The sequence below is a fragment of the Balaenoptera borealis genome (assembly GCF_965194805.1).
Source record: "Balaenoptera borealis genome assembly, chromosome: 14".
NCBI lineage: Eukaryota > Metazoa > Chordata > Mammalia > Artiodactyla > Balaenopteridae > Balaenoptera > Balaenoptera borealis.
Window position 1 is genome coordinate 25,522,665 of NC_138875.1, and position 26,024 is coordinate 25,548,688.

The following is a 26,024-nucleotide window of genomic DNA, read 5'->3' on the forward strand; positions in this document are numbered from 1 at the left end:
TGCATGCTGCAAGTCAGATGAACCATGGAAACCTTATGCCAAGTGAAAGAAGCCAGACAGAGCAGGTCACATATTATATGATCCCAGTTACATGAAATATCCAGAATGAGTAAATACATAGAGACCGAAGGTGGATTGGTTGTTGCCAGGATCTGGGGGAGGGGCAGGTGGGAGTAACTGCTAAATGGCTATGGGGTCTCCTTTTAGGAGGAGGAATGTATTTGAGAACTAGATAGAGGTGGCAGCTGCACAATATTGCAAACGTACACATGCCACTGAATTGTTTACTTTAAAATGGTTAGTTTTCTGTTATGTGACTTTAAACTCAATTCACAAAAAAAAAACCCTCTATAATTCCTAATAACCATAGCATAAGTACAGCCTGTGTCTCCTGTGCCATACTCCCTGGGTATAAACTAGGGTCGCAGTGGAAGTAATAAACAATAGTATTCCGCTGGCTCTTTCTGCCACTCTGGGTTTCCTATAGCTGAGCTTTCAGCGAGTCTGGGGGCTGCATTCACCACGATCCTCCGTGTGCCCAGGGTGTCTCATGACTCCTGCTCTGTGCACCTGCCAACTTGCTGTCCTCATGCTGGGACCTGCTGCACTGATCCTGCATGGCCGGCCTGCTGCCGCCTGTTGAGTGTGGGCCAGGGTACAGACCCAAGGTCGAGGGGGCCCTGCCCACCCGGAGGGAACACCACGAGGGGCCCGCACTATGTTCTCTGCAGAGGCGGGAAGACACACTTTCCCACCTTTGTGCTGGCACCTGTAGCATAGGCCCCGGGGGCCTGTGTTCCCATCTCAGAGATGTTAGAGACACAGGCCCTTTAGAATGCACTCTCCCTTTAGGACTCCTTTCCTAGTGCAGAACCTGGTACATCGTAGGTACTCAATAATTATTTGTTAAGTGAATGAATAAACAGATGAGAAGGGATATTGGAATCTTGGGAGATGCACTAGAGGGCCATCTTAGCAACAGAATCCAGCTGCACCCAAATCTCCCATCACCTCCAAGCCTGAGGGAACCATTTGAGGGTCCAGATTGTGACCTTCAGCTCCATCTGCCTTAGGAAGAGTCACATTTGGTGGGCAGCTTGCTCCTTCAAACAACAGATGCTTGGCTGCCTGGTTCCCAGGCCCTCCCAGATGGGCCCTGGCCTGCTCTGATTCTGGGTGGATGCAGCTTAAGTCCAGGCTGGGTCTGCCATGTGAGCTGGGGAAGGTAGGGGATGGAAAGAGCCTGATGATGAGTCCTACCCAACCTCTTACTTCAGCACCAGGGGAGGCAGCGGGGCATCAAGCAGGGCCTGAGTGCTGGTCCTGCCCGCTGGGAGATGGTGATGGTAAGATCCAACTCCGTCAGTGAGGATGGAGGACACGGTGTGACCTAGTGCCTGGGCACTTATAGGTGCTCAGTAAACGTGGTCATTGCTGCCACAGTTAGCTCTTGTAACTTCAGCAGCTCACCTCCCACCACTTTCACACATGCCTCTGTTGCTGAAAGCGGCTGAATTCTTTGGTATCCTCTACATATGCACTGACTGTACTTTCTCACCCCACTTCTCTGCTCGTTCATTCATTCATTCAACAACTCATCTTAAGCAGCTACTGCATGCCAGGCCTTGTACTAGGCTCAGGTTTGCTGGGTCTGTGGGTGTGCCCCACACACCCTTTCTCATTCGCCAGTTTTGTGTGTTTATTGCAGGGACCCTCAATAAGAGGAAGGAGGCTTGAAGTGGACTAGGGGCACGCCATATCAGAGTCACCAATAGGATGTTTTCAAGTACCACCCATCTCATTCTGCTAATTGTCACCCCCATTAAGAGCAGGGAATTGGGAACAGATTTTCTGCCCTGAAATGCTCATGGGCACATGCCCAAGAGGGCTCTGGGATGCTCCAAAGCACTTTTGGAACTTTTGTGACTTTTGACTTTGGATTTGTTTGCACCATGCTCAGCTCTGGGAGAATAACTCTCTGCAGGTGGGCAGGCCTGACGGTTACCTGGTTAATTCAGCCACACTAAATAGTCCAGGTCCAAAACATTTACCTCCAGGTGGGCCCAAAGTGTGACCATCTACTTTGTCTCAATTGACTGGCTAATTATCAGTTTCTCCTTTAATTATAAGTTTTGGGGACACAGCCTTCAGCAGTGGGTCCCTGGTGAGCAGGACGCAGATCTCAGGGAGTCCTAGGGAGACAAGGACTTGCATCCCCCCACTCACCGTCCAGGAGTTCCTCCCCACTCAGAGGAGATGGGTGCTAGAATCCTGGAGGATGGAGGGAGAATTCTTCAAACATTTGTTCTGGAACAAAATTTTTCAAGATAGCTGCCGGTGTGCATCTATAGACTCTCTTTTTTTCCTCCCCACTCTCTCTTTTTTCTCTCCAACAGTTTTTCAATTAGTCATATTAAATCAAAGGGGAGACTTCAACTAAGTACTAACCTGGCTTTACCAACCCAAGGTGTATATGACAGCCTGTAACCAAGAGACCAGCTAAACTCCTTTCTAGCAAAGACAATGGGGACAGTGTGGAAAAAAATGTATGAATACTGTTAAGTGAAAAAAAAGCAGATTACAAGGCAGTTTATAGTGTATATTCCCATTTTTAAAACACCAGTATGCATAAAAATACAGATATCAGAAGGTGTGAATGAGGGGGACCCCGAATAGCCGGATGAACAGTGACTTTTATTTTCTTCCTTTCCTTCTTCTGTATTTTCCAATATTTTTAGGAATGAGCCTTTATAATAAGAAAAAACCAAAAGAGGAGGACATTTTTTTCACTTTTTGCCCCTATATAATATATTCTAAATTTCTTTCCATTCTGTTCCCATTGCCTTTGCTAGAAGGGACTCTCTTGATTAGAGGCTCTCAGACACACACACACACGTAGGATGCTAAGGAAGGGTACTAAGCCAGGTTAGTACGTAGTTGAAGCTTCCTCCTTGATTTAATTAGATTAACGGAAAAAGTGAGCGTGGTCAGGGCTGGGGGCCGGGGGAAAGGAGGTGTAGGCACTGCGTGCCCCTGGGCTCCTGTGGGCGCTCAGTGGAGCGGTGCATTATGGGACTCCTGGCCAGGGGATTCCCTGTGGAACCATCCCATTGTAGGAGTCCCATCCCAAGGGCTCAGTGGATCAGTGAGGACGCAAGTCCATCAGTAATTTGAACTCGGCTCCTGCCAAGCCCAGAGCCCTCACCTGCCCCTGGGGTTCTTGTGTCTCCTCTGCTTGGGAAATCAGCCGCTCGGGCAACCAGTATTTCCTGAGCGTAGACAATGCTCTCAGCGGCCGGAGGTGCTTGTAAAGCAGGGAGCATTTGGCATCAGTGTCCTGGATAGAGAAAAACTGCTGGTGGCCCGTCCCCCAGGCTAAATCCCCACCCGCATCTGCCTTACTCTGGGCATCCGAGCACGCTCTGCTTTTCTTTCCCGGACCTTTACCACATTGAACTGTACCGAGTTTTGTGGGGGTTTTTTTAAAATAAAGAACCCATTGCAGCTACTAGATTGTCAGTTCTTTCATTCACTCTTGGAGCCTCAGTCTCCTCGTAAGAAAATTAGGACACTAATAGTTACATTGAAGAATTGTGAAAATTAAGTTAAATCGGGTCATGGGAGTAAAGTACCCCACAAAGTACCTGTGACACAGCAGCGGCTCATTCAGTGGAGTCCTGACCCCCACCGCCCTCCTGCAGCGCGACGTGCTTGCCTTCCATTCCTGCAGCACCCAGCCCAGGGCCTGCCTGTTGCATAGAAGGGGCTCAGTGGGCATCTGCTGGATTTGCCTGAACCTGCCCTGGGGAGGTAGGAGGAGGGGAGGGAGGGGAGAGGGAGCAAACATCCCCCTAGCACCGAGTTCTAGAGTCAGGCACTGTCTTAAATACACGTAGATGGATTATGTGCTTAGTCTGCAGAGGACAGCTGGGGTCCCTGTGCTTAGGAGCTGGGGGATTAGCCAGCCAAGCAGGTGGGGTCGCTCCAGGCACCTCTGTTTAACCTGAACGCTCTCCCATTCAGATGCAGGGAGGAGAAAACCGACACTGGGAAGAAGCCCGAGGGATTTCTCTGCCTCTCCCCCGAAGAAGGGGAAGCAAGCCTGGGATTCTTACTCTCCCAGAAGCTACAGGTGAAGCCCTCAGATCCCATCCTGGGAGTGGGGAGGTGGGAGGTAGCATAAATCAACTCGGAACTGCATGATCTTAACCGATCCCAGCCAAGCCCACAGGAGGTGAAGAAGGGCCACTATTGGGCTTCCTGGAACCCTGGGCCCCAAACAAGTCCCTGGAGGTTCCAGCACGTGCCTCCTCTCCTGGGCTGGCTGTTGCCACTTCGATCTTGCTTCTGTCTTCTTGTCCAGGCACTGGGCTAGAAGCCCTTCCACACTGCCACCCCACCCCAGACAAGAATGCAAGGAGCTGCAGCTACGACCCTACAAGGGTCCCTTTTATGTCCCTTGTCACCCATAGAACCAGGTGGGCATTTGAGCGGGGAGAGAATGACAAGGTAGAAACCAAAACTCTGTTGAATGGGCTGTCTAACTGTAGCACTGTGGGTGGGAGAAACAATGCTTGAGAAAAAGCACAGAGGCTTGTATGCTGGGAACATTGTAAAACACCTTTTTTCTCTTCTCGCTCTTCTCTGTGCACTCTGACAGATGACCTATTTTGATGCTGGCAAAGATGTGAGTTTAATTAACTAGAGGGGTCAAAGGGTCAAGGAAAATTTGAGAATTAAAAAAAAAAATGGTGTCAGTATGTTAATAACTATGTGACTCATCACAAAAACATCACTGAATGAGAAGGACTTTGGGCAGCAGGAGACCAAAGTCTCAATTCTTTGACCAGCAGGTGTCCTTGATGGAGCCATTTCCTGGCTCCACATCCCAGGCTGCAGTGCTCTGAGATCCTCCTGCTAAGAGATGCTTTGATTCTTTTTTCTATGTTGGGCCATAGAGAGCATCTTTGAGGGCAGGCTCTCAACCTTCTCTCCATTCTATCACTGGGAGGTTTGGGGGGCTGGGAAAACCGGGTCGCTGTGTCCCAGAGCAAGTTCTATCTTTACTTGAGTTCAGGATATCATGCAAACCCTCCTCTTTATACAAGGATGTCACCTCAGTGGGTGCTTATCCACACAGGGTGCTGGGATGTTCTAAGCCCCTGTGCTCTCCTGGGGGAGGTGGTCTCTGTATGCCCAGCGGTACTCATCCTTTCATGTGACAGACACTCGCCCCTGAGCCAGGCCCATGTTGGAGGGCTGGAGGGCCACCAAGATAGTGGAGGTCCCTGTTCCTGAGAGCTCGCATTCCAGGGGGCAGTGTCACCAGGCTACTCACTGCAGGCTGAGCTGGGGCCCTAAGAGGCAGGGACAGGGCCTTCATCCCAGGAGCTCACGTTTCCATTGGGAACTACAGGAGATGAATTCAAGTGAAGAGAGAAAAGGGAAAACCTAGCAGAGGGGATGCGACACAATCCAGGGACAGGGTGCCGAGCAGAGAGGGAGTCCAGGCAGGGGAGAACCACCCACGCCAGCAGCAGGAGGGCCTGGCTCTTAACGAAAGTGGGTGGGAAAGCTGGGGCGGGGACCAGCTGGCCAGCCACAGCCAGACTTAGCCCTGCAAAAAGGGAATTGCAAGGTCTTGTTGGGTGGGGAGGGGAGGAGAGCCAGGGGTGGAGAGGGGAGGAAAGGCCTTCTCCCTGTTCCAATTCGGGGCCTGTTTGAATTCTCTGGTGCAACACTGCGCCTGTCCCAGCCCCAAGGACTCTTATGTTCCCATTGTTTCCTGCACCCCACACCCCAGCCCAAGAATAAAGATAAACACCCCTTGCCCATCACCGCCTGCCCTCCCCACCCGGGTGACTCAGGCTGGTGGCCCGGGGGCAGCAGCCCTGCTCGGCCTGGCTCTGCTCAGCTGCCTCCGTCAGCTGCTGATTTGCTGCTCCCAACCAATAGCCCTTTAGGTCTCTGCGACCTAAATTAGGGTGGTTTTTTTTTTTCCTGGATTAAAAAAAAATGGTACCTTTCTCCCCCTGTGGTGTGCAGATTATTACAGTGTCTGCTTGCTTAGAGGGGACAAGAGAGAACATGAACTCGGACAAGTCCAGTCTAATTGTGATGTGCGACTGCCCGAGGTCTCCTGTCCACTCTGGCCAGTTCTGAGCCAAACCAGTTTGCCATGGCCAGACTGGGCCCGGTTTCCACAGCGTTTCCTGTCAGGAAGTTCCCCCGCCCAGTGTGCGCTGTTAAATGTATCCTTTTCATTCCTTTTCCTCTTATAAACTTCCCTTTCAGGTCATCCTGAAGGGAGAGTGGGGATGTGGCTGGGCAGGGGGAAGGGAACCCAAGGCCCCATTCCCCAAAGGGAGGAGGCCAGCAGGGCGCTGGCCAGGGTCAAACACCTGGGGTCCCAGCCCCAGGACGAAGCATAGGGTGACTTCCTCCTCTGCAGGGGTGCGCTGCCTCACCCCCCAAATAAGGCTGTTAGGTGCCCCCTCTCCTCCCTTCCCCCCAGGGGAGGTGGTTACCAGTGAAGTGGGATTTGAGGAGTAATGGGAAGAGTACCCCATTCTAAAAATACCTCCCTCCTTCTCCCATCCTAAAAATACCTCTGCCACAAACTTCCCACGGAGAGTGAAATTCTACCTTTCCCATTTCAGTCTTCGCTTGTTTGCTTGTTGCAAGCGCCCCGAGGAGGCATTAATAAGGCTTGGCCAGCTCGCCTCCTGCATCCAGCTACTGAGTGTGGGAAGCTGGCGGCCGCCCTTCAGGAGTGGAACGTGGGAAGGCTGCACATCCCTAGGAGAGGTGAGCTGGAGTTGGGCGCCAAAGGCAAACCTGGCCAACTGGGGTGACTGTCCAGGGACTGGCTGGGGAGGAGGAAGGACGGGGAGGTCAGGGGAGAGGTAACTTCTCCTGACCCTGTGCTGCAGGCTTCATATATCATCTCACTTAACCCTTGGATCCATTTTGTAACATGAGTACTTTTTTCCCTGTTTTGGGTATTCTTACCCATTTTACAGATGAGGGACTTGAAATTCAGGGAAGCAAAGGGTCATGTGAGCTCACACAGCTGGGACTAGAAATTATAAGTGTCTAATTCCAAAGATCAAATGCCTTCCTCATACCCCAGCCTGCCTCTAAGGGACATCCATGCTTCATTCATTCATTCATCGTAAAATACATGTAACATAAAATTCCATTTAAGTGTATTATTCAGTGACATCAAGTACATTCACTTGTGTGCAGCTGTTACCACTATTCATCTCCAGAACTTTTTTATTACCCCAAACTGCAACTCCGTAACCATTAAACAATAGCTCCCATTCTCCTCCCCTCAGCCCCTGGCAGCCACCTTTCTGCTTTCTGTCTCTATGAATTTGTCTATTTCAAGTAGCTCACATAAGTAAAATCATACAATATTTGTCCTTTTGTGACTGACTTATTTCACTTAGCATAATATTTTCAAGGTTCATTCATGATGAAGCATGTTTCAAAACGTCATTCCTTTTTAAGGTTTTTGTGTGGATATACTACATTTTATTCATCCAGTCACCTGTTGATGGATTTTGGATTGTTTCCACCTCTTGGCTATTGTGAATAATGCTGTTGTGAACATGGATGTAAAAATATCTGTCTGAGTCCTTGTTTTTAATTCTTTTGGGTATATACCCAGAAGTGGGATTGCTGATCATATGACAATTCTGTGTTTAATTTTCTGAGGAACTGCTGTACTGTTTTCCATAGCAGCTGCAGCATTTTACATTCCAGTCAGCAGTGCACAAGCATTCCAATTTCTCCACATTCTCACCAACACTTTCTTGTTTTTTGATAGTAGCCAGCCTAATGGGTATGAGGTAATATTTCTTTGTGGTTTTGATTTGCATTTCCCTAATAATTAGTGTTATTGATCATCTTTTCATATGCTTATTGGTCATTTGAATATCCTTGGAGAAATGTCTAGTCAAGTCTTTTGCCCATTTGGGGGGGGGGGGTTGGGTTGTTTGCAGGTGCTGTTTTTTTTTTTTTTTTTTGGTTGTTGTTGAGTCATCCATGCATCGTTACTCAAAATTATAGATAATCAGGAATTTTTCAGAGAATCTAAAGTCATCATTTATGTTCATAACAAGAAACCCTGGGTTAGCTGCAGTGCTTTCTGGATCTGCTAAACAGTACATGCAGTGCTTTTGTGTAAAGTGTGTTTTATTGCATTTCAAATATCTTAAAATCCATAGTTCTTATGAAATTTTCATTCATGAATCGTGCATGTACATTACCATGTACCAGGTACTGTGCTGCAGGCATTAAAGGAATATGACATGATCCCTGCCCTTAAGGATCTAGAGCCTGCTGGGGAGAAGCAGTTACAACACAAAATGGCATGTGCACATTTTCTGAACCAGGAATCTCGGTGTATAATCTGATGGGAAAATTTTGGTGCATGAGGCTGGGCTATGAGACAAGCTGGGAAAGGGGAGAACGTAGGCTCAGAAGGAAGAAAAGGAAAGGATCAGCACAGAAACATCAGGAAAGATGAGGGTCGGGGAGTGGGGTGTGGTTTCTGGTCTCTAGACCTCTCTTCTCGTGCAGAAGCTTCCACGATCGCATGTTTGCATCCCTCCCTCCATCATGTGCAGATGCCTGTCCCCTTTTGTAGCTGCTCTGGGCTTCTAGTCTGCTGCAGACTTTTAAGGGAGCAATGGGATGTAGGGATGCAAAGTAGGACTCAGGGGGGAATCTCTGACCTCTTGGTGCTGTTTCAGGGGGGGATTTCCCTTCTGCAGGAGAACACTGCATGGGAAGAGGTGTGGCCCCATGCTGGGATAGGGCAGGTTCTTCCCAGCTTTGCTGGGCTCCTGGCCAGCATCCACTGGGATCTGCAGCCTTCCTCCTCCTCTTCCTCCTGCTACCTCTGCCTTGACCAGCAAGGTAGTACCAATTCTTTTCCCAGGTGGCGCCATCCAATGACAGTGTCTTCGTGACTTTCACAGCTGGAGGCCAGGTACCAGTCTGCAGTCAGGGGTTTGTCGTACCAGGTCCTGGTGGAGATAATTCTAGAACCAAGCAAGCAGGACCAACTTTGTTAACTTTCAGGATGCCAGGGCCTAAAAGTATTCCGTCCCTCACTCACTAGACTGGAAACTCATTGTGGACTTTCGTTCCCTGCTATATGCCTCCTAATGCCTGGCACATTGTACATGTTTAACATGTACTTGTTGAGTGGGTGAAGGAATGAGTCCCTCTCTGCCTCTTGACATTGCCTTGAAGTCACACAGACCTGGGTGTGGGTCCTGGCTCTGCCACGTGCCTTGGGTAAGTGAACTCATCTCTGAGAGCCTCAGTTGCCTCCCCTGTGAAATGGGGCAGTGATTCTAGGAGCCTCATCCAGAGCCTGACGTATCACTTCCCTCTTCTTCTCCCCCAGGGGCCAGACCTGACTCTCCTGAAGCACTTTCCCAACCACTAACTCCCTAAGCCTTTTATCACATTTTTTTTTTCTAATCTCCCACCTTGGCTCAAATCCCACCCCTCCTTCTTGCCTTCCTCAGGGACAGTCAACTCCCTTTTTTTTGCTCCACTCACAGGGCAGTGGCGAGGCCTTTGGTTAAGAGCACAGGCCTGGAATTGGAAGGACTGGGTTCCAAGATAACCCACGTACAGCTCAAAGCCTTGCTCCTGATAATAGAGGCTCCCAGGAGATGGGGGGCGGGGTGTGAGAGAGGTTGGAGCAGCCCAATCTGCTTTCTTGGGCCTCCATTGACCACAAAGCGGGCATTTCTACAGCACGTGCCGTGAGCTCTCCCAGCTGCCTGCCGTGTGCCGGCCCCGGGTAGACCCTGGAGGGTGGCCTGTTTTCACAGTCTGGGGATGACACGGGGGCAAGGTGGGTGAGCCACCTGGAGGGTGCTGTGGCAGCTCCCTGTCATCCCATCAGATGCAGTGGCGGGGGTGGGATGGGGGAGAAGAGTCAGGGAGGACCTGTCACGGGGAGCGGGTACAAGCTGGGCCCTGGAGAATGGCTCAGAGCTGACCGGACAAGGAAGCGAAGGGCCTTTTCAGATTGGAGCAGGGAGAACAGGAACGGGGAGGGGCATGCCACCCACGGAAACACCTGGACAGGTGAGCCCAGTGGTGAGGAGACAGTGTGTTCATTTTTTCTATCAGTGAAGCAACAACAACGTGTGAGCCCTTGTCTGCGCCAGGCCCTGCACGAGGTGGGGATACAAAGGCGGGTGGGGCACTGTGAGTGCCTCCGGGAACGTGGTGACCTCGTGGTGGGTGCTGCATGCCCTTGGGGGAGGAGGGCAGGATGCAGAGCTTGTCCCCTCCTCAAACACAGTGCCCTGCTGGTCTCTCCCGCTGCGATGTCCTTGGCCTCCACCTGAGAGGGAGCTGGGTTCTCCAGCCCCAAAACTCAGACCTCAGAGTAGATTGCTAAAGTGAAGAGGGCCCTGAGAGGCGATCCATGCCCAGAGATCTCAAATTTTAGAGAGCAGCTAGTTAAATCTAAAGATGCCAAGAGCCCACCTGAGAGGCTCTGCGTCCTCGGTGGAGCCAGGGAATATGCAGTTTTAATAAGCTTCAAAGTGACTCTACCGTGGTTCTCGGCCTTGGCTGCACATGGGGAGGCCCTGGGGAGTTTATAAAACACCGATGCCCAGGCCCCATCCTTGGAGAGCCTGGTTCAACTGGTCTGAGGTTGGGGTCTGGACATGGGTGGTTTTAAGAGCTCCTGCAATGGTGTAACGTGCAGCCTGGGTTAATACCCACAGGACTCATGTTTGAGGACTGCTAACTCATCCAACTACCTTGCATTTGTCAGGGTTCTCCAGAGAAGCAGAACCAATAGTGTGTGTGTGTGTGTGTGTGTGTGTGTGTGTACATACAGAGAGCAAGAGAGGGAGATTTATTTTAAGGAATTGGCTCATGTCATGGTGAGAGCTGGCAAGCTCAAAATCTGCAGGATAGGCCAGGAGGCTGGAGACCCAGGACAGAGCTGATGTTGCAGTTCTGGTCTGAAGGCGGTCTGAAGGCAGAATTCCCTCCTCCCCCGGGGATCCCAGTCTCTTCTCTCTTAGGGTCTTCAACTGATTGGATGATTCCCACACATATTATGGAGGGTGATCCCCTTTATTCAAAATCTACTGATGTAAATGTTGATCTCATCTAAAAAAGACTTTGCAGATCCATCTAGATTGGTGTTTGAACAAATATCTGGAAACTGTAGCCTAGACAAGTTGACACACCTCAACTTAACCATCACACGCCTCATTTTGCAAATAAGGGAACTAAGACCCAGAGAAATAGAATAACTCATCCAGGGCCCCATACCTGGTTCTTCCTGGTTTATCTGTCATACACTCATAGATTGTAAAATCATAAAAGACCGTAAAGTTAGTCCGACTCGTTCACTTACAGGGGAAGCTGTGAGTCAAGGGGGCTGACCACCCTTTCCGGGTCACGCGTTTTGGCAGAGAGAGGAGCCGGGTCTTAAACCCAAGGGTTCTAATGTCCAGGGGCTGTTCCTTCCTCTCCTCCCAACGACAACGTAGTGAGATCTCAAAGAGAAGGACGTTTCTCTGCTCATGTGGACGCGCCCTGCCTCTCTCCCCAGCCCCCAGCCCGCAGACTTACTCTTCAAGATCTTGGAAACAGGGCAGGGACACTGTGCATTGACGCCACCTCTCAGTAGAGGGGAGGGATGGGAGGCCTCCCAGTGGTTGCCAACTCCCTGCATGTATACTCGGGCCCCGCTGGTATCTATAATTTTGTGGCTGCTTCATGTGTGCTTGGGTTTGCACACTTAATGCCATCATCCAAAGAGACGGTCTCCGCACGCCCGCCTCTTGTTCAGCATTAAATGTGGCTTGTGCGATAGAATTTGCTTTCGGTCAAAGCCCAGTTATAGCGGCTGATCTTGTTAGTAGCACACCTCCCCCACCCCTGCCCCCCAAGGGCTTCAGAGCACAATGGGTTGTGCGGACCCTCTGAAATATGCATGTGATGTTGGCCAGAGATTGTGATCCAAACGGAGTCTGGATGAAGCAGGCTGTGGGCAGACGGAGGACTCCAGAGACAGGGCCGAAAACCAGGGCTGGCAGAGCCAAGGTTGGCACTGGGCCAGGCCCCAGGGACACCCTGTAATAATCGTGGGGCCTCAGAAGGTGTGCGGCATTGAAGCCAAAGGTTCAGCTGGCCAGGATACGATGCCTGGCTGGCAGATGCAGGAGACAGCAGACGTCACCTGCCGGAGACAGGAGATCTCCAAAGGCAGGGCTGCCTCACACAGGAAGCTTCCATGCTGGGGCTAGATCCAGGCACTGGTTGCAGAGAAAGGGAGGGGACAGGGGACGGAGCTGGCAAGTCCTGGTGCTGAGCTAACTCTAAGGGTGAGGGGTGCATTCGAAGGTGGGCTGTCCCACCCTGCCCTCCTCATCTGATGACAGAACTCAGGTGTCCTCAAACAGGAACACTTCTCCAGGCAGGAAGCTGTGTGGTGTGATAGGAGGAAGCCCCAGGCTGGGGGTCCGGGGACCCAGGCCAGGCCACAGCTACCTGTGTGACCTCGGGGAGACTAGCTCGAGTTGGAGCCAGGGCAGGAGATCAGGCCTCCAGGCTCCTATCCCAGAGGGCTCTGTCCTGTGTTCCAGAGCTTTCCAATCAGTAGCCTAGATACTGACTCCTCAGCCCCCCTGTCAGCTGAGCAGCCAGCAACCTCTCAAGAGCCCTCCTACTCCTGTGTGCCATAAAAATAGTATTTCTCTATGGATCCCAGGACTGAAAAATTGGGAAAGCACAGCTCCATACCCGCGTTCCCTTCCGGGGTTCCTTCCGGGGTCACACCAGTTCTGCAGGATATTAAAGATGTTTAGAAGAGCAGAAAGTTTGAACAGGTTTGGGAGATGCAGAGTTAAACAAAGTTAAACAGGTTTGGTTCATATGGGCTTTCTCAGAGGGGCGTGTGTGTGTATGTGTAGCATCTATTGTGAATCTTGAACAGGGCTCTGGTGTTCAGGGTCCCAAACATATTTGTGTCATCTTTGAAGTTCGTAGTTGCAAAAAGAGACACGAACCACCGCTGCTGCTAGCTGTCACTCACTTGAGATTCAAAGTCCTGGCAGCAGTGTCCAGGCCGGGCCTGGGTTAAGTGCCCATGAGCCTGTTGCCAGGGGTGGGAGTAAAGGGAGGCCCCTCTTCCCCAGCGGGAAGTCAGATCCTGCTTCCTACCAAGGCTTTCACAATGGGGGCCTCTCCCAGACCAAAAAGACATGTCAGATCTTGGCAGCTGACATCTTTGAACAGGGAGTCCTTTTCTCGGACGGGGGCTGCAGGATTATGAGGCACCCACCGTGGGCTGTGCCGCTCTCTAAAGTAAGCCGTCCCTGCCCTTTCCCTCTCGAGCTCCTGCTGCCGTTCATTCCCCCCTCCCGGAGAGCACCCCCCTTCAGTCCCCCTTCCTCTGGCGGTTTCCACCACTGTCCTTCCCCTTCCCACACCTCGCATGGCCAGTGGTGTAGACAGTAGGCCCGAGGCCCGAGGGGCAGGTGCCCTGGATCTTCCAAGGGGGCAAGCAGTTGCCCTCAGGAGCTCACATGTACTTCTCTCAGGCTAATCCAGAAATCCTTGAAAACTTCGGTGCAGGATAAAAATGGCTTTGGTTGTTCCCACCAACGGAGTTCCTCATTAAAACCTCCCCTGGTGGGAATCGCCAGTGGAGGGAATGGCAAGCTGGGTAGCATCATTTCAGTCTGGGAGAAGAGAGGTGCATTGGGGTGTTGAGAGCTTAGGGAGGTGCCCTCCAATTACCCCATCCAGCAGCCGCCCACGTGGGGGGCCAGCCCTGCTCCTGCTTCCCAGCGGACTGGAGCCACCTCCTCATCCTTCGTGGCCATGTTGCTCAAATTTCCAAGATAACTGTCCAACCTTGTGTTGACGGTGACTCGGAAAGACCTGCTGAAGAGGACTGGATTGCCAGAGATAAATATCACTATTGTCACCGTCCTTATTAGTGAACATTTAAGAACCTGCCACTCACAAGGTACCATGAAAGTTCTGGGTTGGGTACAAAAAATAGTTTGACATGATTGTACTCTGGAGGCTCTTACCTTCCAGTCCTATAGGCTATAGTTTTCTCAAAGTCTGCAAAAAGAAGGCATTAAACCAGGTAGACACCACAGCCCCATGTAACTCTAAATCCATCTCTGCCTGGTGGGCATTCATCGAAACCTGGAGCACAGCTGGCCACAGCAGTCGGCCGTTTATTTATTTATATGACCCATGTTGCAGCCTCTCCCTCTTTCTCTCCTTTCTCCACACTTCCCTTATCCCTGCATCCCTTGGCCCCCTTTCCTCCCTGTCTCGATTTCATTAACTTGCCTCCCTCCCTTCTTCCCGTCTCCATCATGTCTGTCTCCTGCACCTCTGCCCCTCCCTGCCTTTTCGGAGCCCAGAGGCAGAGGGCTGTTCCCTCATACATAAAGCAGAAAGGTGCCAGGGTTGAGCAATCCACAGGGACGACAGGAATTCTTTCTCCGCACTGATGGGCAGGGCAGCACCTCAAGGGTGTGGGCTGGGGCCATAAACCCTGCACTGTGTGTCTAGTGAAGCTGGGTCACATAATCACGGAAGGCAGCGGAGGCGGGAGGTTAATACAGGAAAGTAGAGATAGTCTAGATGGCCAGCCATCCCACTCTGCCCAGGCCCAGGGCATTCCCAGAATGTGGGACTTTCAATGCTTAAACCAGGAAAGTCCTGGGAAAACCAAGATGAGTTGGTCTCACCTTGGGCTTTGGGTGATGGGAAGAAGGGAGGGTAAACTTTGAGTGAGAATGGTATATTATAATCCTTTATGGGGTGCTGGCAGACAGTCACCACAGTGGAGAGCTGAGCAGGGGAGGCAAAACGACGGTGCCCTGTGGCCACTGTGGTTCCCCATGCCCGAATGAGCACCCTGGCGTCGCTAAGAGTGCAAGCTGCATTTTCTACCTAGGAAGACAAATCTTTTTCCCTCTCTGGGCTTCAGCATCCTCAGGTATAAAAGATCCCATCCAGCCCTGACATCCTAGGAGCCTTCTTCAGATGTATGCAGACCAAATTCCCAGCTCCTTCCACCCATATCCCAGTTGTCGGCTGTTGGATGCTCTCAAATGGAGCCCCTAGAATGGAGCAGACCACTGACTCACTGCACGTCCTGGGACGTGTGACTTTACCACTCCTGACTCAGTCTCCTTATAGGAAAATGGGGGTAGAAATAACCAGCTCACAGGGTTATTGTCAGGATTAAATGAAGTAATACACCTATAAGAGCCCACGCATGACCTGGAAACTAGTAGGTGCTCAGGAAGTAGTGCATGAAATTAAAACTGCTCCGATGTGTCTGACTCGCTCAGGGCTGAGTGGATCTGGGAGTGAGGTGCGGTGTGATGTTTAGACATCGTGGACCAGAGTAGAACCCAGTGTGATGGATGGTCCCAGCTCACCCAGCTCCTCCTGGGAGAGGAGGGGAGGGAACTGCTCTCCTCTCCTCTCTCAGGCATCGAACCTCTTCAAAAGCACTGACCAGACGCTCCCCTCACCTCTCAAACTGTGAATACTCAGGAACAAAAATGGGTCTCTCACAATGGCTGTGTTCATTATGTTTTGAGGTTATAGCAATTGTGAAGGACTATTGGGCTGAAGGCTCTTAGGGGAAATGCTTTTTAATCCCAATGCATAAATTGTTTAATCAGAAGAAATAAGCCTCTCCTATTTTTTCCCTTGGGAGACTTAACTCTTGCACATTTTCTGGTTTAGCGTTTTGCTCTCTTTGGCTGCATATAAGCACAGGTGCACAGCGTGTGGCCGGGGCAGCACTGCTAGAAGGGTAAAGCATAACCAGCATTTGCTGCTTACTGAGCGCTTTGTTATTCTCTGTTACTTGTGCTCCCTGGTCATTTCCTCCTCAGGAAAATCAAGGTGATACTGACCACTTCAAGATAACCAGGCCCACGCGTGCTCAGTGAGTCACTCAACAAACATGTCACATGCCTGCTGGTGTGAAGCTCCGTGCTCCATCCTATGTTGGGTACGGAAGAAAGAAACTTACAAGTTACTGTCACGAAGCTTACGTTCCAGCCCAGGGGGCCTGATCCTTTTGAAGATGAGGATCCTTTTTGAAGCTCAAAACATTTCATGAACCTCTGCCTGGCTATACCTGGCTCGTATGATTCAGTAATGTTTTTATGTGCCTTTGTGTTGAATCTGTCACAATCCCATCTGCTCACATTTGAAAACTAGCCATACGTGTGTGTGTGAGAAATTGTTTGCTCAGCATACTAATGGAGTTGGGGGTTCTTATGTGTCTGAAGACCCTCTGCCCTCATCTCCAATAGCCTGAGGAGCTTAATGAGTGTTCAGGACTATTGGAGGCTCAGACTACTGGAGCAGGCGAGAGCATCCCTGACAAAGGAAAGGAGGAGGCCACAAGCTCCCAGGTGGGAAGGCACGAGCTGCGGCCCTCAGTTGCAGACCATGGTGAATGTTGGGGCAAAGAAAAAAAGGAAGGAATGACACTTCCTGGGGGATATAAATAATCTAACTTTTGTCTAATCCGACTGTTGTCTGTTTTAGGAAGGCTTCATCACTACCCATCTTTCCGATGAGCTTTGCATCGGGATACACATCGTCCTTTTACAATTTTAATAACTGAAGCTTTGTAAATTGCCTGTAGCCATTTCCAAGGTGTCCTGCCCTCCTCCCTGCATGGACAATCCCTTGGCCTGTAGGGATCAGAGCCGGGTCACACTCCTGGCCCTACCTCTGTCCCATCCCGCCCCAGCCCCTAACACCACAGCTGCTCGGTCACCACCTTTCAGGCACCTGGGATTGGACTGGAACACGCTTCTGTCCACTCCTGGCAGCCCCTCTCACCCCAGGGGTTATGGGGATTCCTGACACTCCAGTGCTCATCCCGCAGCACCCACTGTGGTCTATCTACCCCTGTCCTGACCCCCACTCTTGGCACCTCACATCCCAGAGTTCTCCCTCCTCTCCCACAGGTTGATCACAATCACACCCACTTTCCAGTTACATCTCTATGTGGTGAGGGCTGGGAGAGAGGGAAGGAAATGAACATGGAGGGCAGGCACCTAATTCAGGAAAGCTTCCTGGAGGAGGTGATGCCTGGGTCAAGTCTTAAAGGATGAGCAAGAGTTAGCCCACTAAATGTGGGCTAGGATGAGGACGTTGGCAGGAAGGCAGCCTTCAGCAGAGGGGACAGAAGAGCAAGGCCGAGGTGGTGGGAGCTGGGCATGCTGGTAACACCCTCCAGTCGTTGGAGGCAGGCAGGCGGACAAGGTAGGCAGGACCCATGTGGAGGAGCCCAGCATGCGTGTTGGGAGTCGGTGGTGAGAAGAGATTCACTTCTGAACAAGCGGCAGCAGGAACGGAGGGGAGGGCACAGGTAACCAAGATGGTGCAGGGACAACGCGTTGACGTCTGGAGCAGAGGAGCGAGAGAGAGGGCGGTGCAGTCCCAGCCGAGGTTGGGACCAGGACACTAGCAGTGGCAGAAGCAGAGGATGGACTCCCGGGTCCCTGTTCAGTAGGCTCTGACTTTTCCTTCTTCCGATGACTGTAGCTTATTTGTTTGTTTCTTCCCCCTTCTGCTTCCCCCGCTGGCACAGACTCCCCAGAAAAGCTAAAAATGCATCTCATCTGATCCACATCAGAGGGTGGATGAGCCGGGGCTTTATTACACGCTGGTTAAAGCGGTCTTGTGGGAGAGGATGGGCTACGTTATAATTGTATCTTTGGTCACCTCCACCCACCCGGCCAAAAACCTGGTGGAGCTGCCTCTGCTTAGACACCGTTTTACAGAAGGACTCCCCTCCGCCCTTCAGCTTTTTTGGATTAGTCTTGAAGGCTCAGCCAGCTGGCTTGGGAAAGAGATGGGAGGAGGGAGGGAGGGGAGGAAGGGTCGTGTCCTCCCACCCGCTGCCTGTAGGGAGAATAGCCTGGGTGGGTTTGCAGATGTGTCTCTGGGGATGGGAAGGCAGCTCTGGAGAGGCTGGGGGTGGGGTGGAGCTGTTTTAGGAGCAGAAAGTTTTAAAAACTTTCTGCAGTAGCAGAAAGGTGATCACCTTGGGAGCAGCACCTCCCTCGGCAGTATTTCTCTTTATGATTCTTAAACTTCTACACTGTTCTTTGGGCTTAAGCATACCATCTATTTAGAATTGAGCATCAGAAGGTGGGGGCTGTCACTCCGCCTTTGAAAGAAACATTTTTGGAAACGAGCCAGCATTCAGTGTCATTAGTAAGAAGTAACGGCCCTTTCCAGGGCTTCCTCCCCCTCCATCCCTCTGGGAAGCCCCTGGGGGTGAATCACAACTGTGACTGTGACTCACCATGGAACACTTGGGAATGTTCACAAGGGAGTGCTCCGGTGTGAGGGCGAGCTGTAGGTCTTAGGTGGTGGGTTTGCAGGTATTCTGTGTGAGTTGTTTGCATGCTTATAAGGCTACTAGTCAAGAGGAAACAGCGTGTATTCATGTGCTGTAGCCTTTCAGTTACACACTCACCTTCTCTTCACAAACAGGAGGCCAGAAAATGATTGTGGATCTCACCCTCTGTTCCCAGCCCCCCATTAGGCATGATGGGAGATATAGGGGAATTATAAACCACACATGTTTCTTGTTTCATTGGGGAAACAAGATTATACATGTGAAAAGCCAGGCAAGACAGTAAATGGGCAAGGGCCAAGGGATAATATCCTAACTCCTGAAAGGGGGTGAGAGGAATGTGCATTAGTCAGCTATTGCTGTATAACAAAAATGCCCTCAAACTTTAGCTGCTTAAAACAACACTAAACATTTATTATCCTCATGATTTTTATACCCAGAAATTCAGGAGCAGCTTAGCTGGGGAGTTCTGGCTCAGGGTTTCCCATGAGTTTATAGTCAGGATGTTGACTGACTGGGGTCGTCTTAAGCTTGATTAGGACTAAAAGACATGCTTCCAAGATGGCTCACTCAGTAGCTAGCAACTTGGTGCTGGTTGTTGGTGAGGTCTCAGTTCCTGCCCATTTGGACCTCTCCATAGGCTGCTTCCATATCTCCCAACATGATAAGAGGTTTCTCCCACAGCATGAGTAGCCAGAGAAAGCAAGGCAAAAGTGGCAATGTCTCTTATCACCTAGCTTTGGCAGTCTCACACCATCACTTCCCTGACCACACAGACCAACCCTGATACAACGTGGGAAGGAATTCACAAAGTGTGAATACCAGGAAGTGAAGATCTCTGGGGGCCATCCTGGAACCTGGCTGACACTGACGAAACATCACCTTGGGTTAGAGGGGGAGGGTGTTAGGGAAGAAGTGAGACTGGAATTCCGTCTCTTCCTCTTCGGTCTCTTTGAGAGAGGTGGGCCTGGAGGTGTGACCGCTTAAAGCAACAGGCACAAGGCTGAAATGAGCATGGTGTGTTTGGAGGGCAGTGCACAAGCCAGCTTTAAAGAGAGATTCCTGGTCGGAGAGCACTGGGAAATAAGGTCAAGACCAGACTATGGAGGACTGTGATGGGCAGACTGGAATGGTGGGATCCCCTAAAGGGAGTCATCAAAATTCTGTAGTAAAGAAATGACTAGATCCAGGTGGGGAGGCTCAGCCTCTTACTATCTAGGTGCCGTGAATGGGTCGCTTTAATCCTTTAGGGCTCAGTAGCCACATCTGTAAAATGGGCGTAACAAATGAGTTAATGCATGTGAAATAGGTGTTGACTAGAAAGCAGTAAGGTTTTGATTATCAGGAAGATCATCATTTGCAGCCAGACCCTCCCAGGGTTCTTGAAGTTCAGATGGTGCCAAAACAACCTTCTGGCTTCTTCTCTTCCCTGTGTTCTCTGTTGCTATATGATAAATGTTGGACTAACCAATGGCCTCCTGAGGCTGAAATCATGGGCTCTTCCACTACTGGAGACTCCAGCTCCCATGCCTAGCCTGCCTTTCTAGCCACAGGACTATTACTATGTCATAGGCAGGTTCTGGTCAGACCATGGGCCACCCCTAATATCCTATAGTTGTATCCTGCAGGACTTGATGGTTCTCATCCAGTTCTCATCTGATCCTCACAACCACCTAGGAGATAGCCCAGTGTCGTTAACTCCATTTTACAGACAGAAAAGCTGAGATAGAGTTGCTGAAAGGCCCCAGAACAAATCAGCAGTGATCAGACATTACAGTAAATCCCAAAGAGTTTGGGAGTTTTGTGAAAGAGGGGAGAGAATTCAAATCACTCAACATTTTTAATAGTAATGGCTTTAAAATTCAAATATCACCGAAGAGTGCATATAGAAAAATAAATTACCTTCTACCCCTCACTGGCAGCTCTCCAACACCATCTCGGAAAGAACCAGTACCCAGTTTTTAGTGTACCTTTCCTAAGTTAGCCTTTGCATCTACCAAAAAATATGTGCATGTGGTCATCTTTTTCTTTCCAAACATGGTAACAAACCACTCTCTATGTAACATGCTTTGCAGTTGAATCTTAGAGCTATTCTCCATATATCCGTATACAGATATGCCTCATTCTTTTTAATGGTTGCATAGTACTCCATGGTGTACCCAGCTAGCCCTCCATTGATGAACATACTGTTTGCTTCCAGTCTTTGGTTATAGAAACAATGCTGCAGGGATGAGCTTTGTACCTAAGTTGGATACATGTGATAATGAAAATAATATCCATAAGGGAATTTTCTAGGTCATCAGAATTAAAATCTCTTTGTATTTAATCTTTATGTCTTTAGTCCTGAGTGATGCTGGGTATTTTTCACATATTTAAAAGTTTTTTGTATTTCTTTTTCTGTGATCTTCTTGTTCATGTTTTTTTTTTAAGCTAAAACAGTTTTTGCAATTTTCTAGCAAGCTATAGGTCTTTTCCTGATTTAATATAAGCTCTCTCTATAAAGGAGATTAGCCCTTCATCATATGTTTTGCAAATATTTTTCCCAGCTTATTTGTTTCTTACTTAGAAGAGCATTTCCCTTTGAGATTATAAAACAATTCTCCGATTTTTTTTCATAATTCTTTTTTTTTTAACCTTTTAAATCTTTGCTGTACCCATCATTTACTTTGGTGTAAGGAGAGGGGAAGGGGTCCAAATTTTGCTTTGTTTTGTTTCCTACATGATTGGCCAGTTTTCCCAATCCCATTTACTGAAAAATCCATCTTAAAATAAAAATTGAAATCCCACATTTACTATTTGCTAAATTCATACGTATATGAATTTATGTGAGTTTGTTTATGGACTGCCAGTGACATTTTATTGATCTGTTTCTCTGTTCATGATCCATTACAAAATATTTTATTTTTACGACTTTATGATATGTTTTCATACCTGGTAAGGCTGGTCCCCTTACTCCCATTAGTCACCTGTTTCAGAAATCTCTTGGCTATTCTTAAATGCCTATTTTGCTATATGAACTTTAGAGTCAGCTTACCTAATTTCAATAGAAGTTCTGGTTGATACTTTTATTAGGACCATATTGCATTTATTGAACTATTTAGGAGGGAACTGGCATGTTTACAGTATTATGGCTTCCTATCCAAAAGCAGCGTATACCTTCCAGTTCAGTCTTTTTAAAGAGTGCTTCAGTCGTGATTTAAAACTTTCTTTGTATGCATCGTGCACATTTCTTATGAGCGTATTCCTAGGTGTTATATCTATTTTCGTTGCCAAGTACATGGGATCCTCTAATATATTTTTGAACTTGTCCATTGTGCGTGTAGGAAAGTATCCAGTCATATCCTCTGCAAATAATGATGTTTTTTCGCCAACTCTTTTCTAACTCTTTAACCTTATATCTCTTCAACATTTTTGATCTTGAGACTTCAAAGGGGGACCAGACTTCCTAGGTACAAGGAACTTGCTGAACCCATTCTGGCTCATCAGTACATCAGCCGGGCTTTTATGGGCTGGGGGCTGAGGAGTGCAGGTGGGGTGGGGGATGCTTGTCCCTTGAGAATATTTTCACTGTAATTTTTGATAGTCTGGAGACCAAAACTCTCAGCGCAGATGAATGATGAATGGTGGTGGGCGGGGCGGAGGGGGTGGGGATAGTTACTTGGAAGGTGCTGACTGGTAAGGCACCCTCCCCAGAGGCTGTGAAAGCGTCCTGTCCTTGGTGCTGCCTGCTGTGTCTGGGGGCAAGTGTGGCAGAGGGAAGGAAAGCTCATGTCCCCTGAGATGTGCATTGGAGAAACCAAACATACAGGGGAGGCTGGACTCTGGGCTGTGCTCTAAAGGGGGTGTTTGCTGTACACCCTCAAGCAGTCTCTCCATCACAGCTGCCTAGCTCTGGGGTCCTGCCCAGACAGCTGTGTAGCCCAGATACCTACCTACTGGCTCCCACATCCCTGATTGCAGGACCCAGCTCACACGGGATTCCTTCTGGGTTCCTATTTCTCCCTAATATTTTGCTGTGGGTTAGTTTTACTGCTCAGGAAAGTCAGAAGCTCCTCAAAAGCAGGTGCAGGGTCTTCTTTAGAGCCCCACACAGCATGAAGCCCCAGTCAAGACGTGGTGAGTGATCAATAACGTTTGCGAATTGACTCATATTCCATGAGTAAACCGCTCGTGACAAATGAGTTTCCACTCACGTCCTAATTGTCCTTTCTTTGGAGAGGGCTCCTGGAACCAAAGATCCATCAGTTCTGCAGCGGGCGAGAGAGAAAATTATAGCCGAGGAGGGACAGGGCTCAAGTGTAAATAAGAAAAGGAAATGCTTGGACTTTCTCGATGTAATAAAAGTTCTATATAATAATATTATATGGAACTAACTGTGCAATTAAGCCCGAAAATTGCAAGCTTCCAGTTTGTCCTTCCAGCCAAATGCCAGGCGGTTCTCATGGTGGATGGCGTCTGCTTAGAAGAAAAGTGCAAGTTTTGAGGCAAATCTGAGGTTTCACTTCCTTTGGAAAACATAGGCAGGGGTGGGATCCTTGAGGCCATCCGCTGGGCTGCTGATGCAGACCTTATCTGCAAATCGAAGTGGACAGCAGCAGGGAGGCCAAAGTGTTTTTCAAGAGCTGAGGCATAACTAGGACATCTTATACCTGGATGAGGCCTGGGAGTGTGATCCTGCCCTCCCTCCTCCCTCGGCTCCCTCCCCCCCGGAGCTTCTCCCTACCCCTTCTGACCCCAGGGGTCCGGGGCAGGGGTGTGGCTGTGAGTAACGGGTCAGAAGATACACTATCCTAGCCGGTTTCCAGCTGCCCTGCCTTGCCCTTCCAGGACTGCCTGTTGCTGACACCTCCTCAAATGCAGCTCCAAGCTGATTCCTCTCCCATCCAGAAGCTTCCCTGACTTCCTTCCCATGGCCTCTTACACAGTCCGAGTGCATCTGAGGCCTCCTCTCCCTGCCAGCGCTTCCCCAGTGGAGTTCCCCAACCCCACCCCAATGGAGTCCCTGCCCCTCGGCCTGCCCCCAAGGGACCCTGTCCTCACCTCTGGCCTAGCTCTTAGCACTGCTGTCTTTATCTCCCATATTTCAGTGAATTCTTAAGGAGTTCCATCCCTTTCATCCCTGTTTCTCCAGCCCCAGATGGGTAAACTCTGCTTAGGAAACCTGGAGCCCGACAGCTTGGGTTCAAGTCCCAGCTCTGCCTCAGTTTCTCCATTTGAAAAATGGGTTTTGGAGAGGATTAAGTGAGAGAATCTACATAAAATATTTAGGTCAGCAACTCACACCGAGCACTCAGTACATCTCAGCTGATAGTTTCATTCTGTCGATATCAGCTGGAGGAATTTCAGAAGGAACCCTCTGTCTCCCGTATGTTGTAGCTCTGTCAAGCTGGGTGCCTGTCTGTCCCTCATGCTCCCCACACAGGGCCTGTAGGATTGTTTGTAATGAATTAGGGCACATTCTGGAGAAGCAATTTCCAGACCCTGCCCGGGCCACTGCCCAGCTCCCCACCCACCCCTGGCACTGTCTGAGAGTTGGGAAGATAAACCCAGAGTGGGCCTCCTCACCCTCGCTCCGGGGTAGGGAGAGGGAACATATCACGCATCTTTTACCAAACTGTCGAGTTTCCAGCACTCTGCCCGGTGTGGTCAAATGCTAAACCCATCTTGACATTGTAGAACACGAGAACACGTGTCCTCTGAAAGCCCAATGTGTGTTCACACTTATTTCCCTGTGTAACCTGGCAGCGTCCCTGAGACACCTGGGCTGGGGGTGGAGGACAGAATCAGGAAGTCCACAGTTGGGCACAGCAGCCCCAAGACAGCAGAGGTTGAGCTGCTCGTGACCTCAGAATCCAAAGATCCACCCTGGAACCAGAATATTTAAGTGGATCAGCTAGAGGACACCACAGCACCATCGAGTGTGTGGGCAGCAAGGGACGTTCACAGCCTCCTGGTCTCACATAAAAGAAGAAACCGAAGCTCAGAAAGGGAACGTGGCCAGTCCAAGGTCACCAGTAAACTCAGCTGCAGAGCAGAGATGAATCGTCAGTGCAGACTTTAATTGTACCTCCTCCCCAAAAGTGCTGTAGCCCCCTCTGCCGACTGCACACCTGGGCATTTCTCAGCCCCTCCTCTTCATGCCCTTTCCCAAAACAGGTCTCGGCCTTTTTCCACTCCAGCTCTGGCCCTTTCACCTGGCAGTGCTTTCCCTTCTCCCACCATCAAGCCCCCTGGCCCGGCGGCAATAGGAGATGCACAGGGATCCCTGGGCTCCCAGGTCAAGGTGGCTGGACGGCCAGCTGTGTAAGCACCTTGGCGCCTTCTAGAAGAAACACTAAACTATATCCCCAGGAAGGGTTGAAATAAGTGGTGCCTCTTAACCCACTCCAAACACAACTCCTCAAATAACTCACAAAATCTAAACCATTCCCACCCGTCTGCAGGAGATGGCCGCTTTGTGCAGAAATGCGAAAAGAATAGCGCTCCCGGGGGGCTGCTGCGTGGTCCCCACCTCCCCACCCTCCTGTGAGCTCGTGGCTGTGGGGAGCATAGCCCACCAGCCCACCAGCCGGGACACCTCCTGAAAAGGCAGCCAGAGGCAGCTGGGATTCTGAAACTCAGTAACCCGGGGCCTAGTGCTGTTTATAGGAAACAAGTGATTTATTTTATTATCTAAATTTTCAGTGGTTTAATAAGGTTTAATAAGCCTCCCAAGGAGTTTTCTGGCTCGGGAAATCGCCTGTAATAAACACAGGTAGTAAATCCTTTATTTGGAACATAAAGAGGTGTGCAATTTCTCTTAAAAGAAAACAAGTCTTCCCCCCTCCCCCGCCTTGCCCTGTAATAAATAAAGGATGAATAAATAATTAAAGAAGCACAGTTTGAAGGGATACCACTTTATGTGTCTGGCCCAGACTCCCAAGGCCAGCCCAGCCAGCGCTCTAGCCGTCTGAGGTGGGACCCTCCCCACTGGCGTGCTAGGGGCCTCAGCCCCTCCAGGCCATGCAGCCCCTAGACAACCCACCCTTCCCATCTTTCCTGCAAGGTTACTGCACAGCGCGGCCCCCAAATTATGGCCTCAGGGAATACGTGAGATTTCCAGCGTTATTGCTGGATGTTGTGACCTTAACCTCACTTCACTTTTGTTTCTTTATCTGTAAAATGGGTATAATACTGGCCTCGCCTGCTGCCACGCAGGTGAAAGTGCTTTGAAGAGTAACAGGTTCCAAGCCACCCCCTGGGTGAGGGGATGGGGGCAGGGGCCCCGGCACACCCACTTGGGGTTCACCCAGATGCTGTGAAGAAGAGGTTCCTCCAGGGGGAGATTAAACAGCTCCGACACTCAGACGCCCCCACCCCACCCCAGGACCAAAGCCCAGGTACAGAGCTGCCCCTCAATCTTCCTCACCCATCACTCAAGCTGCCCGCTGAGGTACCCCTCAAGTCCGTCCCGAGTGTGTGTTTCATCCCTGTAAGAATATAGGGGGCGAGAAGCACACCCCGGATTTTGTCCCCTGTCAGAACTCCCAATGGGGGTTCTAGACCTTGTTCTGATAAAACCAAACCAATGTGGAGTGTGGAGGTGGTG

General features: G+C 50.1%; 1 protein-coding gene across 11 annotated transcripts in view; it reads left to right on the plus strand.

Annotated features, from left to right (window-relative positions):
• The window catches only part of ZBTB7C (zinc finger and BTB domain containing 7C), a 373,957-nt gene that overhangs the window by 325,951 nt on the left and 21,982 nt on the right, over window positions 1-26,024 (plus strand). For 3 of the 11 annotated variants that reach the window (XM_082354585.1, XM_082354579.1, XM_082354589.1), the window contains exon 4: window positions 6,660-6,807. The exons of 6 other annotated variants lie outside the window; for them this stretch is intronic. The gene's annotated coding sequence lies outside the window, so the exon portion shown is untranslated. Of the gene's footprint in view, window positions 1-4,020; window positions 4,133-6,659; window positions 6,808-26,024 lie in introns of those variants that run through there. 2 more of the 11 variants (XM_082354586.1, XM_082354582.1) reach the window with 2 other exon arrangements.